An 11,999-nucleotide genomic window follows, 5' to 3' on the forward strand; every position below is an offset into this window, starting at 1 on the left:
CACGACTCAAATCGTTTAAAAGAATAGTTGGTCGATGTACATGACGCGCCTATTAGTAACTTTAACAACTTTAATCACAGGGCAACCAAAAGCTGGCCATTAATAAATGAAGACAGCAAAAGAACCGGCAATAAATTCAAAAAAAAATATGTTCGAGTCCCAATGCAAATTTCGCTTTCATGAGATATTTATGAACCTCTCATTATTATAATTTAAATTCACTTGACTAAGAAGCACGAGTCTAATTGCACGACCCAGATTTCCACTGCTTTCCATTTCATTACAATTTCAATTTACTGGACAAAAGTCTCTGGCTGCCACTTCCAATTTACGTTACTTCTTTGTGGTCGCTCGCAAAAATTTCCATTTGATTTTCCTTCTTATTTGCTGGGTTCGTTGCTGGGTTTTTCCGCAACTTTTATTCGCATTGAAATGATTTTAATGACAGCAATTTGTGTTTCGAAATCGCGCAACATTAGCTTTGGAGCCCAGATATATGGCCGCGGGGGATGAGCCGGGTGCTGGCGTTAAATGAACGTGTTTATAACGCTTAACTTTCAAATTAGGGCCAAAAACGGGCCGACATGAGGCGGAAGTTTCGATTTGTTGTCTGCGGCTAGCCGGAGGCCCCGAGAAAATGCGCGACGTCTTCGTTTCCGTCTAAGAGAAGGATAAAGGGCCAAAAAAGCCCTCAACCGAAACCGAGTCATTACGTCAGCGAGAGTCTCCACCACTCCGTCATTATCAGCATCCAGGGAAATCCCCATCTAGTTCGCCATTCGCCATTATCCTCCTCAGCCGAATTGTGGGTTAGTGGAACTCCTCCAGTGGAAAGAAATGCTTTGTGATTTCTCCCGCTCGTTATTATCACACTAAGATTTTGATTGATGAGATTTCGCAAAACGCCTGTCAGCCGAGGCACGTGACCCGCCCCGAAAATTTTTATGTGGGCCCCGAATTTGGCCAACTTAATGGGGGAGTTGCGGCCAAAAGCCGCGGGGCTTGATTAGTTTTTTTTCGGGTTTTCTCTGTGGGTCTTAGTTTTGTCTGCCGGCAAGTGGCGGCGTTTAAAGGCTGAAAGTGACGCGAACTTTTGGGCAGGTCTTTTATTTTCCCCACTTTGTCTTTCAAATGCTTTGGCGGGCAGGGAAAATTGCTTTTGTGGGATTGGGAACTGAAAACCCAAACGGCTTTCCTGCTGATTTCAGTGCTAGTCTTTTCAAGGGAAAACGGAAAAGGGTTTGTTCTTCATTTGGGGAATTATATTTGAAAAAGTTTTATCCACTCTGTAGGTCACACCAAATTTGGTTGTTTAGTTTCCAATAAATTTCCCGAAAAATTTGTATACATTACAGTGTTTAGCCAGCAATGAATTAGTAATGCTACTTTCACACACCCACGAGTCCAGAAGTTTCCTGTTTGGCCATCAGTAGAGCTGTCTATTACGTCTGTCGGCTAAAAATCATAAAAGCAATAAACAAGTTGCTGCAACAGCAACACTTGTTGCCCCATCATGATGCCCCACACACACACAGCAGCACACACCGGCAAAAAGCAGAAACCCAGGCTCGGAACACAGGTAAGTGGCAAAGTCAACACCGAAAAAGAGAGGTGAAAAAACAATTTTGCGATTATATTGTTCACGTGTTGCCAAATCCGCCCTGCCGCCGCCACAAAAATGTGCCCCCCATTTTGGGTGTCTCTGCATCTGTTTTCATTTTGCCCACCTGCCTTTTTTTTTTTGGCCATTTTACAAGCATTTTCCCATATTAAATCATAAAAGTATAAAGGTGAGATGTACAAGTGGCGCGCGGCGCTTGTAATTTATTTGTACTGCTTTTTTATTTACTTTTTACCTCTATTATTATCATTTGCATCGCACGCGGCTGCGGAGTACCGAATGTTTGAGTACCCTATTCGCACTATTGTAAAAACATTTTTATGAAAAGTAGTAAAATTTATAGTACTTAAAAGGAACCGCAAAGGCATACGTATTTTTATAAGTATGATTGCTTTGGGTGAATATATTTTAAATACTATGTTTAATGCCAATTCTATAAAGTCTTATGCGGAGTCCAAATTTGAGTTTACGAGTATATGGCCCGCTGGGTTGGCCGTTGCAAATTGCGCCTTGTGTTGCAAGAAGCTGTGATAAGTTGCCATAAGTTGCCATACCAACGGCAATAACAATCACACCAACATCTCTTTTTCCCAGTTTGTACTTTTTGAAGGTGGTGGCTGCAAAAAAAAAAGAAAAAGACAAAGGAAATATTACCATTTTTATTCGTTTATGCTGCAATTTCTGTTGAATGCCTGATTTCGCAATCGAGATGCGTGTGAGCTAAATTATGCAGATATTAAAGGGAGAATCACCAGAATGATTAAATATAATTGCTGCACACATATCTGATTAAGGTTTATCATTTGAAATTTTAATTCAAGTTGAAACTTTATGGGAACTCAATTGAAAGAATCTATAAACAAAAAAGTTAATTACAAATTTAATTGAAAACCCACTCAAAAATGTATTACTTTACTTTTCCTACTTGCTATTAACTTGCAATTTTGAGTACGTTTAAAGCATTTAAATCAAATATTATCGTATTTAATTTGTGAAATTTCCGCTTCCCAAGTTGACATATTATCCAGTGCGGGCTTTGCATTTCAAATAGATTTCACTGAGGAAATATTTATTTATTTATTTATGTAGGCATCATCGTTGAGCAGATGGCAACTGAAGTCGAGTCAGCTGCCCAACCCATCGGAAGATTTGTCCGGAGGAAGACAACGAGCTGCCAAAAAGGGAATTCAAGTGCTCACCCAACGCAGACTCATCAATGAAATAATTTAGTGGGCTCTTTGGTCAGCCACGCCCCTTTTGCCATGGCACACTTAAGTTTACTGAGGCTGTGCGTGGAAAATATATACATTATACTATATACATTTGTTTTGCTTTCGACGTACCCTCTGCATTCATTTGTGTAATTGAACACCTTCGCGAGTGGAGGAGTGCCCCGAAAGTGTGGGTTCCACATTGAGATATAGATGCAGATAGATACTGATGAAGATGGAGATGAAGATGGAGATGGAGATGAAGAGGGAGATGGGCCAACACTAATTATACAATTGCCGCGCAGAAACGACGGCTGCTCCTCTTTGTTGGCGTGCGAATTAATTAAAGCTCTAGCCTTGAAGAATTTTGCATACCAAAGAGCCGACCTCTCTGGTTCTCTGGTTCTCTGGTTCTGGAAGTTTAGAAATTCATGCCGAGTTCCATGGTAGGCCTGCTCTGCGATTTGTCAAAACTGAAGTTGCCCCAGAGACCATTTCGAGTTTTATGACTTTGACAGCTAATAGCTCGCACTAATTGCTGCGATCTCTGACACGAAATAAACTTTAGCCAGACTTCAGCTTTGGGCAATCCAGCTAAAAATTAAATTACTTTAAGTAAATCGTTTTTGTCATAAAACAAGCGGAAAAGTATAAGCTAGAGTTAGATTCAAATGTTTGTGCAATAAAATGTTCAACACAAACTAGTGTTTAGTTTGGGAAAGTGATTTGTAAATTGTAGCAAAATATTGGAAATATTTTTCGAGGTTTTTTGACTCAGAGAAATATTCTATCGTTTTCCCCAGTAAACCAATGCACCACATCCATCTGGAAATCACTCTCCCACCGAGTTGCATAAAGAAACTCAGCAACTTTTATTTTCGGAACGTTTTCCCCCTTGTGGGCGACATTCCGTCTCTGGCTTAAACTGCCGGCTGTCAGTTGGCAGTTAGCAGGCAAATTGCGGTCTGGGCCAAGACGTTTGCTGGCTGGCTCTTGACGGTAATGATGACGCCTGGCTAAGAAAACAAAAAGCCAGACAAAGTAGTCAATGCGGCTTATGTAGTTGCACACCGGAAAAAATGCAAAGCGACTTTGACCGCGTAAACTAGAAAAGGAAGTTTTTTATGAAACTTGAAAATTGTTTCAATAAAAAATAAGTGCTATAGAAATATGTGGTATTAGCTTTGATTTTTGAAAACACCCAGCTGGGTTCTTAGTGCACCAGAATGGGCCTCCAAAAAGCTTCTTATCTGACCTTTGGAGGGGCGGGAGGTTAAGGGGGCGTGGCAATCGCTTACTGCGCGTGCTTAAGTAATGAGACCCAAAAAAGTAAGAGAACAGGGCCAAGAAGATGAAGAAGTCAGCGGCAATTAGAAGGCGGCAAAAACGAAACTGAAAACGATGACGATGACGAGGGCGACAGAAGAGTGAAGAGTGAAGTCTGAAGACAGAAGAATGAAGACTGGGATAGACTGAATGACTCGAATCATTGTCGGGGGGCGTGGCACTGATTGCGCTGACATGGGCATTACAAGGGGGCGTGGCAGCCTGCCCCCAACAGCAGTGTAAGTGCATGTAAAGGTTAAGCTTTCAATTAACTCGAGTGCAGCTGGAAGCAGAAAACGAAAGAAAATCCCGAATTCGAACTCAAAACTAACAAGGATAAAAAGGGGTGGAAGTAGCCAAGCAGCTGAAGGAAGGGGAAAAATCATCAAACTGACCAAAGTAATAAAACGAAATGAAATGAAACGGAAATGAAACTTAACGGCTTCCAAGTAAACACACACACAACAGCCAAGAACAAACTTTTCACATACCGTTTCCATGCAACCGCTTCTCACTACCAATTTATGGTGCTGCCGCAAGTCGAAAGTGCTGTCAGCTACCCTTAAGAGGTATTTAAATCATTAAATAAAAATGTAAGTAATAAAAGCTGACTTAACTATTTCTATAGTTTTTATAACACTATAGATGTTTTTTTTAATTTTACAAAATATTTTATATATGTTATAGTAATGTGTAGTATTAAATACTTGCTAGCCAAATTGGCATCCTCGCACTCGTGGCGTGCATTCCATCAGCTTCTTACCACTTTATGCGCGGGCGTGTATTGTGTTTGTGTAGGGCGCTAGTTAAACTTTATCGGGCGAGAGGTCAGGGGGAAGTGGGGCTGTGGGGCGGCAAAAGGGGAGATACAGCGCCAAAGTTTGCGCTCAAAACAAGCAAGGATGCCCCTGCAGTACCCGCCCCCTCCTCCCGCCCTTCTACATTTCGCATAAGTCCTCTTTGGGAGTTTTCGACTTCTCAAGTTCAGACTACTTTCCCCGTCTCGCTGGCGTTTAATGCCAAGTTTTATATTAGTAAGAAAAACAGAAGCATACATTGACTCGCTTTTTACTTTCGACTCCATTTTGCCATGTGTCCCCCCATCCCCCCTTTTCCCCCTTCCACCATCCAAGAGTCAAGTTAAGTTTAGTTTATTTTATTCGATGCAGCACATATTTCGCTTCCTTGTTTTTCTTGCTCCTGGTGTCTCTAGTTTGGCAAGAGTGCGTAAATTTTGTTGGCCAGTCCAAGTTGTGCCATATAAAGTTGCTAATGAATTGAAAGGTGCCACAAACTCGGCTGAAACAACATATAGTAAATAAATATACATATCCTAGCCACGGGCCAAAACGGAACTGGTATTAAAAGTTTGAGAGCCAGTCCAGTTGTGGGATAAGTTCACAAAGAACTTAATCCTATAAAACCTAACGCCTTTAAAGTAAATGTATGGGAAGCTTAATGAACTTAATTTCTATAATTTATAATAATCCACTAACGATAGCAAATGCAATAAACTTCCAATTATTGTCTATACTGACATTTATCTGCCTTTATAAAAATTGCTTTTCTCCATTTCATTTTCTATTTTGTATCACACAAACGACGAGCCATTGTTAAATATGTACTCCGCACAGCTAAAAATCAAATTAAATACATTATTAAATTAATTATTCAGTTTACCGAACAATGGCAATGTCATTTATTATGCAAATCGAATTTGTTGTAGATTGTTAGACAATGAAACTTCAAAGTCAACAAACTGACAAATGAAATTGGTTTTTAGCCCGGTGCATCCGGTTTTTCATCAAGCAAAAATACACTGCAGAGGAAATGGGCTTTCGAGCAAATATAGCAAAGAGTTTCAAGGAGTAATAAAATTATTACATTTTGCTTTCAGAGTGTTGTAATGCTTGCAGCTGTTGAAAAATGGTGGTTATTCTTCGGCATTAACTGCTTTGCTGACCATGTGTGTCTGGCTTAAAGCGAACCGAGAGCAAAAGCCAGTTTATGGCGCTAAATCCACTGCACAATGCAGCCCCAAAGTACTGGCCATTACTTTGTGAAGAGGGGTATTGAGGGGGCTGGGGTGTTGGTGGCCAAGATTATAGCACACTTTAGAGGGCCGCAAGCTCATATTGCACTTAATAGCACATAAAACTAGAACGTGATAATGCAACGCACCATCCGAAAGTGGCCATAACGAGTCGGAGTTGAAGGCGAGACCAAAACAAACACTTGATAGGTGAGCCAGGGAAGTCGGAGATAAAAATTCATGGGCACCGAAAGGTATATTGCTGCGCATAATTGGGGTTATTAACATACAAGTTATGGCTGCCACCACCATCTGTTTGGGGTAGATAAAGCGGAACAAACACCGATGGACTGGGACTTATACAGCAGGATATGGTAATTGGGGATTGTATATTCTTATAAGGAGAATGCGCTAGAAACAACGAACCTTACAACGCATTAACCAGACTTCTAAAGAAGAATCAACTACAACGCTTATAATAAATTCAAATGATACTTTTATAGATTAACCTACAGCTGCAGTGTGTAAGCTATCATTACTGTTTTTCTTTACAATCTTCTAATGTACTCAAGTCAATTTGAAAATGCCAAATGTAAACTTAATCCTTATCACAGCTAGACTTTGAAGCATCCACTCACAGTGATTAGTTTGCTCACAGTCCTTGAATGACCGGCAGCCACAAACAACATTCACGAGTCCTTCAGGACAGGCTTCTTCACCCAGTTCCCAGTTCCCAGTTCCCAGCTCCGAGTTCCCAGTTCCGATACCAACGCCAAATATATTTATATCGCCCATCTATCATCGGTCGTAAGCCCTGAACTTTGGCCACAGCAACCACATCATTCATTATTCGGATCGGGCACAATTCGGGGCGGGGGTGTCCTCTTTTTGCTTAATTGACAACTATTTCGCCTTTTTTGCAGCTCCGGTGCTTAAAACTTCCACTAACATGTCGAATGTCAAAGTGTCCGAGTTCGAGGCCGAGTCCAGTGAGGGAAGCAAATCGAAGCAAAAACAAGAGCTGGCAAAACAAATTGTCGGCCAGGAGCAACCGCAAGGAAATCGACGTAAACAAAGGGACGGAAATCCAAGACGCATTGCACACATCAGCAGTTCAAACAGAGCTCAATTGAGCGTGAATTATCGGCTGGCAAGGACTCCACTCCGGCCACGCCCACCATCAATCACGCCCACACATCGGGGGGAACAGGGGGATGACTGGTAAATACACATACAAATTGGTCGTTTCGATTGAAATTTTTGCCACTTGCCGAGAGCAAAAGTTTTGCAAGCAAACAAAAGTGCCGAAATGACCAAAATCAAATCAAATCAATTTACGACTTGAAACCTGGTAAACATTTCACGCCACAACAATAGCCTCCCTGACCAACCGAAAATTTAAAGAGCTCTGATTGTCAGTTAGTCACTCTATCGCAGTCATTCATTTGTTCATTCTTTCATTCACTCCGTCAGTCAGTCATTCATACGCAGTCATTCAAACGATTTCCCCCCGAGCCACAGACACGAAAAACATTTTACCAACCATGCGAGCACTTGTGTCCATCTTCGATTTTATTCCCTGCACTTCCCCTTTTTCACATTGGTGTGCCAGCCTTTCGTTGTGCTTTTCGAGTGTCCACTGTAAAAGGGATATAGCTTTTCTGTATGGGATAAAAATGCTATAGATTTATGTCGCAAGTGGAGCGTTTTTTCTAACTTTCTTTCACTTTAAAGGCATAAGGTTGAGCACAGAGATTACCATTCTCGTCAGATATTCCTTTTCAACTACTATTTAATCTGCTCATAAAATAGAAATCCGATTTTAGAGACCCTCTCAATATCCAGGGAACATGAAATGCCAACTTCTCGCAATTCCCCCTCTCCATTGGGGTTTAATTTTTCAGGTTACAATACAGTTTTGTGGTCTAGCCCTTCCATTGTTTCACCCAATTGCTTTTGGGTGCCCGGACTCAATCCCTTCGGAGAAATTTTCCGATGTGTGACAATAAAGTTTGGAGCAGTGGGGGACTGGGGGAATGGGTTTGAAATCCTTTAATTGACTTTGGGGTTTTCCCCCAAACCATCGGAGAGGGAAGATGAGTGGCGACACGGTTTCTTTGTCGAATATCGAATATACATCGATGAGTCGCCACATGCTGCTGTTCAAACTTTGCCTTGATTTTATTTTTATTCCTCTAGTACTTTGTGCTTTGCCAGCGTTTTACTCAATTCCATTTTGCTTTTGCATAATCGATTAGCAGATGCTCAGCGAAAAGCGGATCTGAGCCGGGCCTGTCAGCTTCCATGACACATGGAAATCATCATCGAGGAGCTCAGCACACAGACACAACAGCCCACAGCAATCATCATTCCGCTCATCATACCATAATGACTGCGGTAAAAATCTATGCAAATTCCGGAATTGGGCAACATTCGTTGACAATTATAGATACGCACAGTGATGGGCTGCATTTGGGGGCTATAAAGATAGAGCCAAATGGAATCCGGCATGAGTATGCCGGATTTTTATTGCGGGGCGTCGGTTTAAATACTCGCAGAACAATGGCAGCCACAAAACGTTTGATAAATTCGGTTGCTCATTGTTCGCCGAGATACAATGTGTTAGAAAATACAGCACAGTTCAGCTAACAAGAACTTCATTTATACGTTTAAAGATGCTCATTTTTTGTAGCTACAATTGCTTCAATTTAGATATGTTTTATGGTTAACTTATATACCTACATGTTCATTTTTACATTTTTTTCTTTCCAATTGCATACTTACTGTAATATTTTTTCACCCACATATGGTTGCTTGGATGAGGCTTTCCTTTTCATGCCTTTTGTTTGCCACTCCTAACTTTCTTCACAATAGCCTATATTTCTAGTTCAACCTTTTGTTTGGCATGTGTGCCAAAGGGTTTCAAGCTCTTGGCCCCTTCATTTATGGGGAACCCCCCCACTATTCATGACCCAAACATTGTTTTTTGTTTGGCAAATTGTATGCCGGCCATTAGCCAGTTTGAATTATGGCTACCTGTAAGGATATGTAGTTCATTTCAGGTGTAGTCAACTTAGCAGTCAGATATTGTCTGACTATTTGGTCTGCTTCAACATTTACTTAAGTAACTTTGTGTTGGCTACAATTGGCCTCGCTTTTTGCCAATTTAATTTACAGCTCTCTCTCTTCACTTAGCATTGATTGAAAAATATTACTTAATTAAATTACAATTTAGTTTGAAATTCAAATTGGCTCGCACTCCACTTAGCTGGACAGTTGCTTTGCATAATGCATTTATGTTGCATCGCAATTGCTCAATTATGTATACGCCATGTTGGCTTGCCGTTTATTCATAATATTCGCATTAAATGTGACGAGGAAAAGCGGAGAACAAAAAGAAGCGGACCAATAATTTATCAACAAATAAAATACATTACCTGCGACAGGCGTTTCGCTTTCATTTCAATTGACATGAGGCAAAACGAAGTCACTTAAATCGCGTGTCCAACATTTAACTCGATTAAATTTTATGTGAGTGGTACACTGCATATCAGCGAAGTAAGGCAAAAATGACTAGTTTATTGAACAAATCTGAAAGGACAGTCAAAATTATTATAAGATTAAAATCTATATTTCCTATGACAAGCAAACAAAGTCTAGAAAATTCGGACCTTTAGGTGAGATTGTTTTGAAACGCACTGTTTTATTTTCTTGCAGCTGACAAGCAGAAAATTGAAATCAAATCGTCCAGTGTCATTTGCAAAAATTAATAAATAAGTCACTTCAAATAATTTATATATACACGCAAACATAAACACAAACACAAACAGGCACGTGTGCTTGCACATTAAATAAATATGCATTTAAATAAATAATTGGACAGGATTTGTGGCACTTTTTTTAAGCCATTTACCTTCCACTTTCTAAATATAATTGGCAAAATGTGTAATTTTAATGGCCAACTACTGTGTGAATATTTTTGCGGTTTGTTTAATTATATTTGCATTTCAACGGAAAATTTCCGACGTCATCTACGCAAATGTCAAATTGCTGTGTGGCCGGGGAAAATGCGAGGTAAATCAGAATTACTGCGAAAATGGCGCTAAAAAGTTCTCTGTTCAAATATGGTTTCACATTTTTATGCTCTCAACTGTGACAATACAAAGTGGAGTAAACAGCCGGGAAAAATACATTAAATAAAGCTGGTTAAGGCAAATAGATTTATAATGTTGAGGGTGCTTTGAATGCGGCGAATTCCATGGTTTTGGTTTTCTGCATCAATCATAATCATCATCGCTCGCTTTTGTTTGTTACCCATAACCACATAACCACATACAACGAATGAGTCCTTTTCAATGGTAAGCTCCCGAAGGACTCTGGCTGTTTTTCATTTCCAGAGTCTTTCCTTTGCGGCCGCTGACAAATGATGCCTGTAAATGCAAGTATCCGTTGGTGCGTCCTGCAACACAGCGGCAGGACCTTGATGCATGCCACTCAGTTCGCTGTGAGGCGCATGACATCGATATGCCTAATGAAGTGATGCATGCACGTCCTTGCATCTCAGTGGCAATCCTCCTGTTTTCGGCACTAATCCTACAATGCAGTCGCCAGACCAAAACTCAATCTAAGGCCGCGTGGATATTTGTATGCTTTGCTTTCAAGCCCCGCCAATCTTGCGTAATTCCAATAAGCTCGTTACAGCAAGCACACTGTCACAAAAATAAAAAAACAAATAAATGGGATTTAAAAAATATAAACACTTTTGTGAAATATAATGGAAGTTTACCCTTTAAAGCGAGCATTTGACAAAGCTATTTTGTGATAATTTTAGTGGATCTTTATTAAAGAGGATCTTTATTAAAAAGCATTTATTAGACTCGTTGCATTTCTCACAGTGTAGCTGTGGACATGGTCCAGGATAATGAAATCGACCGCAACATTATTCGGCCGAGTGTTGCATGCGGCAGGTGGCAGTTGCAGGGGGTGTGGGGAACTCGGATGTAGGACTTCAGCAGGTGTAAGTGTAAGCTTATTGTGGGCGTCACCGGTGTGAGTGTGCGGGAAAGGGGGCGTGGCTGGGTGGAATTCAAAACATGTTAAGTGCACGACGGTATTTGGGTCCTATGCTCGACGGAGTTAACAATTTAATTGTCATGAAATATTCATTTTGCGGGAGTTGCGGTCGGTCCCCTAATACTGAAATAGTTTTTGCAAGAAACGTCAACCTCTTTCGCAAAAGGGGTGGATACATTTGTATTTCCTATAAGTAAGCAATAATAATATATAATACATAAACCGTTGCACGATGGAAATTTACAAATAAAGTTTCACTTCATTACTGAACTGCAAACGCGTTGAAAACCTGTTTTCCCACTGTAAGCTTAATGGTAAGGAAGAAACTCGGGCGAAAACAAAAGGACAGAAAACCAGGAACTTCTAAATCTCCCCTCTGGCTGGCATTACTCCCCATTAACTATTTAAGGCGTGACAATGAAGGGGATACGCCATGTCCATAGCTGAATAGCCGAGGAGTCTTTAAAGTCACTTTGGGTCGCCATTTAAAACTTAGGACAGGCATTATCTTCCCCTTCCCCCCACTTTCCTCTATTGTTGTTATTGCTGTTTATGGGGGCGTGGGCGGAGGCGTGGGCGGGGGCGTGGCGTCTGCTTTGTTTGTCAAGCGATTAAGTTGTAATTATGCGATGGTACGTGTCCAAAGACCTGGAATGAGCCTTGGTTTCTGAATGTTCTTTCTTTCGACTTTTATTTGATGGTTGGATTGCCCTTTTGCAAATAAAGGGATGGGATT

General features: G+C 40.8%; 1 long non-coding RNA gene across 2 annotated transcripts; it reads right to left on the bottom strand.

Annotated features, from left to right (window-relative positions):
• Positions 1–1,791: 1,791 nt before the first annotated feature.
• LOC26535259 lies at positions 1,792–2,644 on the bottom strand. Of its 2 annotated transcripts, XR_001454302.2 has the most exons (3): positions 2,533–2,644; positions 2,374–2,474; positions 1,792–2,238 (listed from the first exon to the last, which is right to left on the bottom strand). It is a non-coding gene; the product is annotated as an uncharacterized LOC26535259 (long non-coding RNA). The 2 variants fall into 2 exon arrangements; XR_005560432.2 differs by lacking the exon at positions 2,374–2,474 and having other exon boundaries at positions 2,538–2,644.
• Positions 2,645–11,999: the final 9,355 nt, after the last annotated feature.

This window comes from Drosophila yakuba, chromosome 2L (assembly GCF_016746365.2).
Source record: "Drosophila yakuba strain Tai18E2 chromosome 2L, Prin_Dyak_Tai18E2_2.1, whole genome shotgun sequence".
NCBI lineage: Eukaryota > Metazoa > Arthropoda > Insecta > Diptera > Drosophilidae > Drosophila > Drosophila yakuba.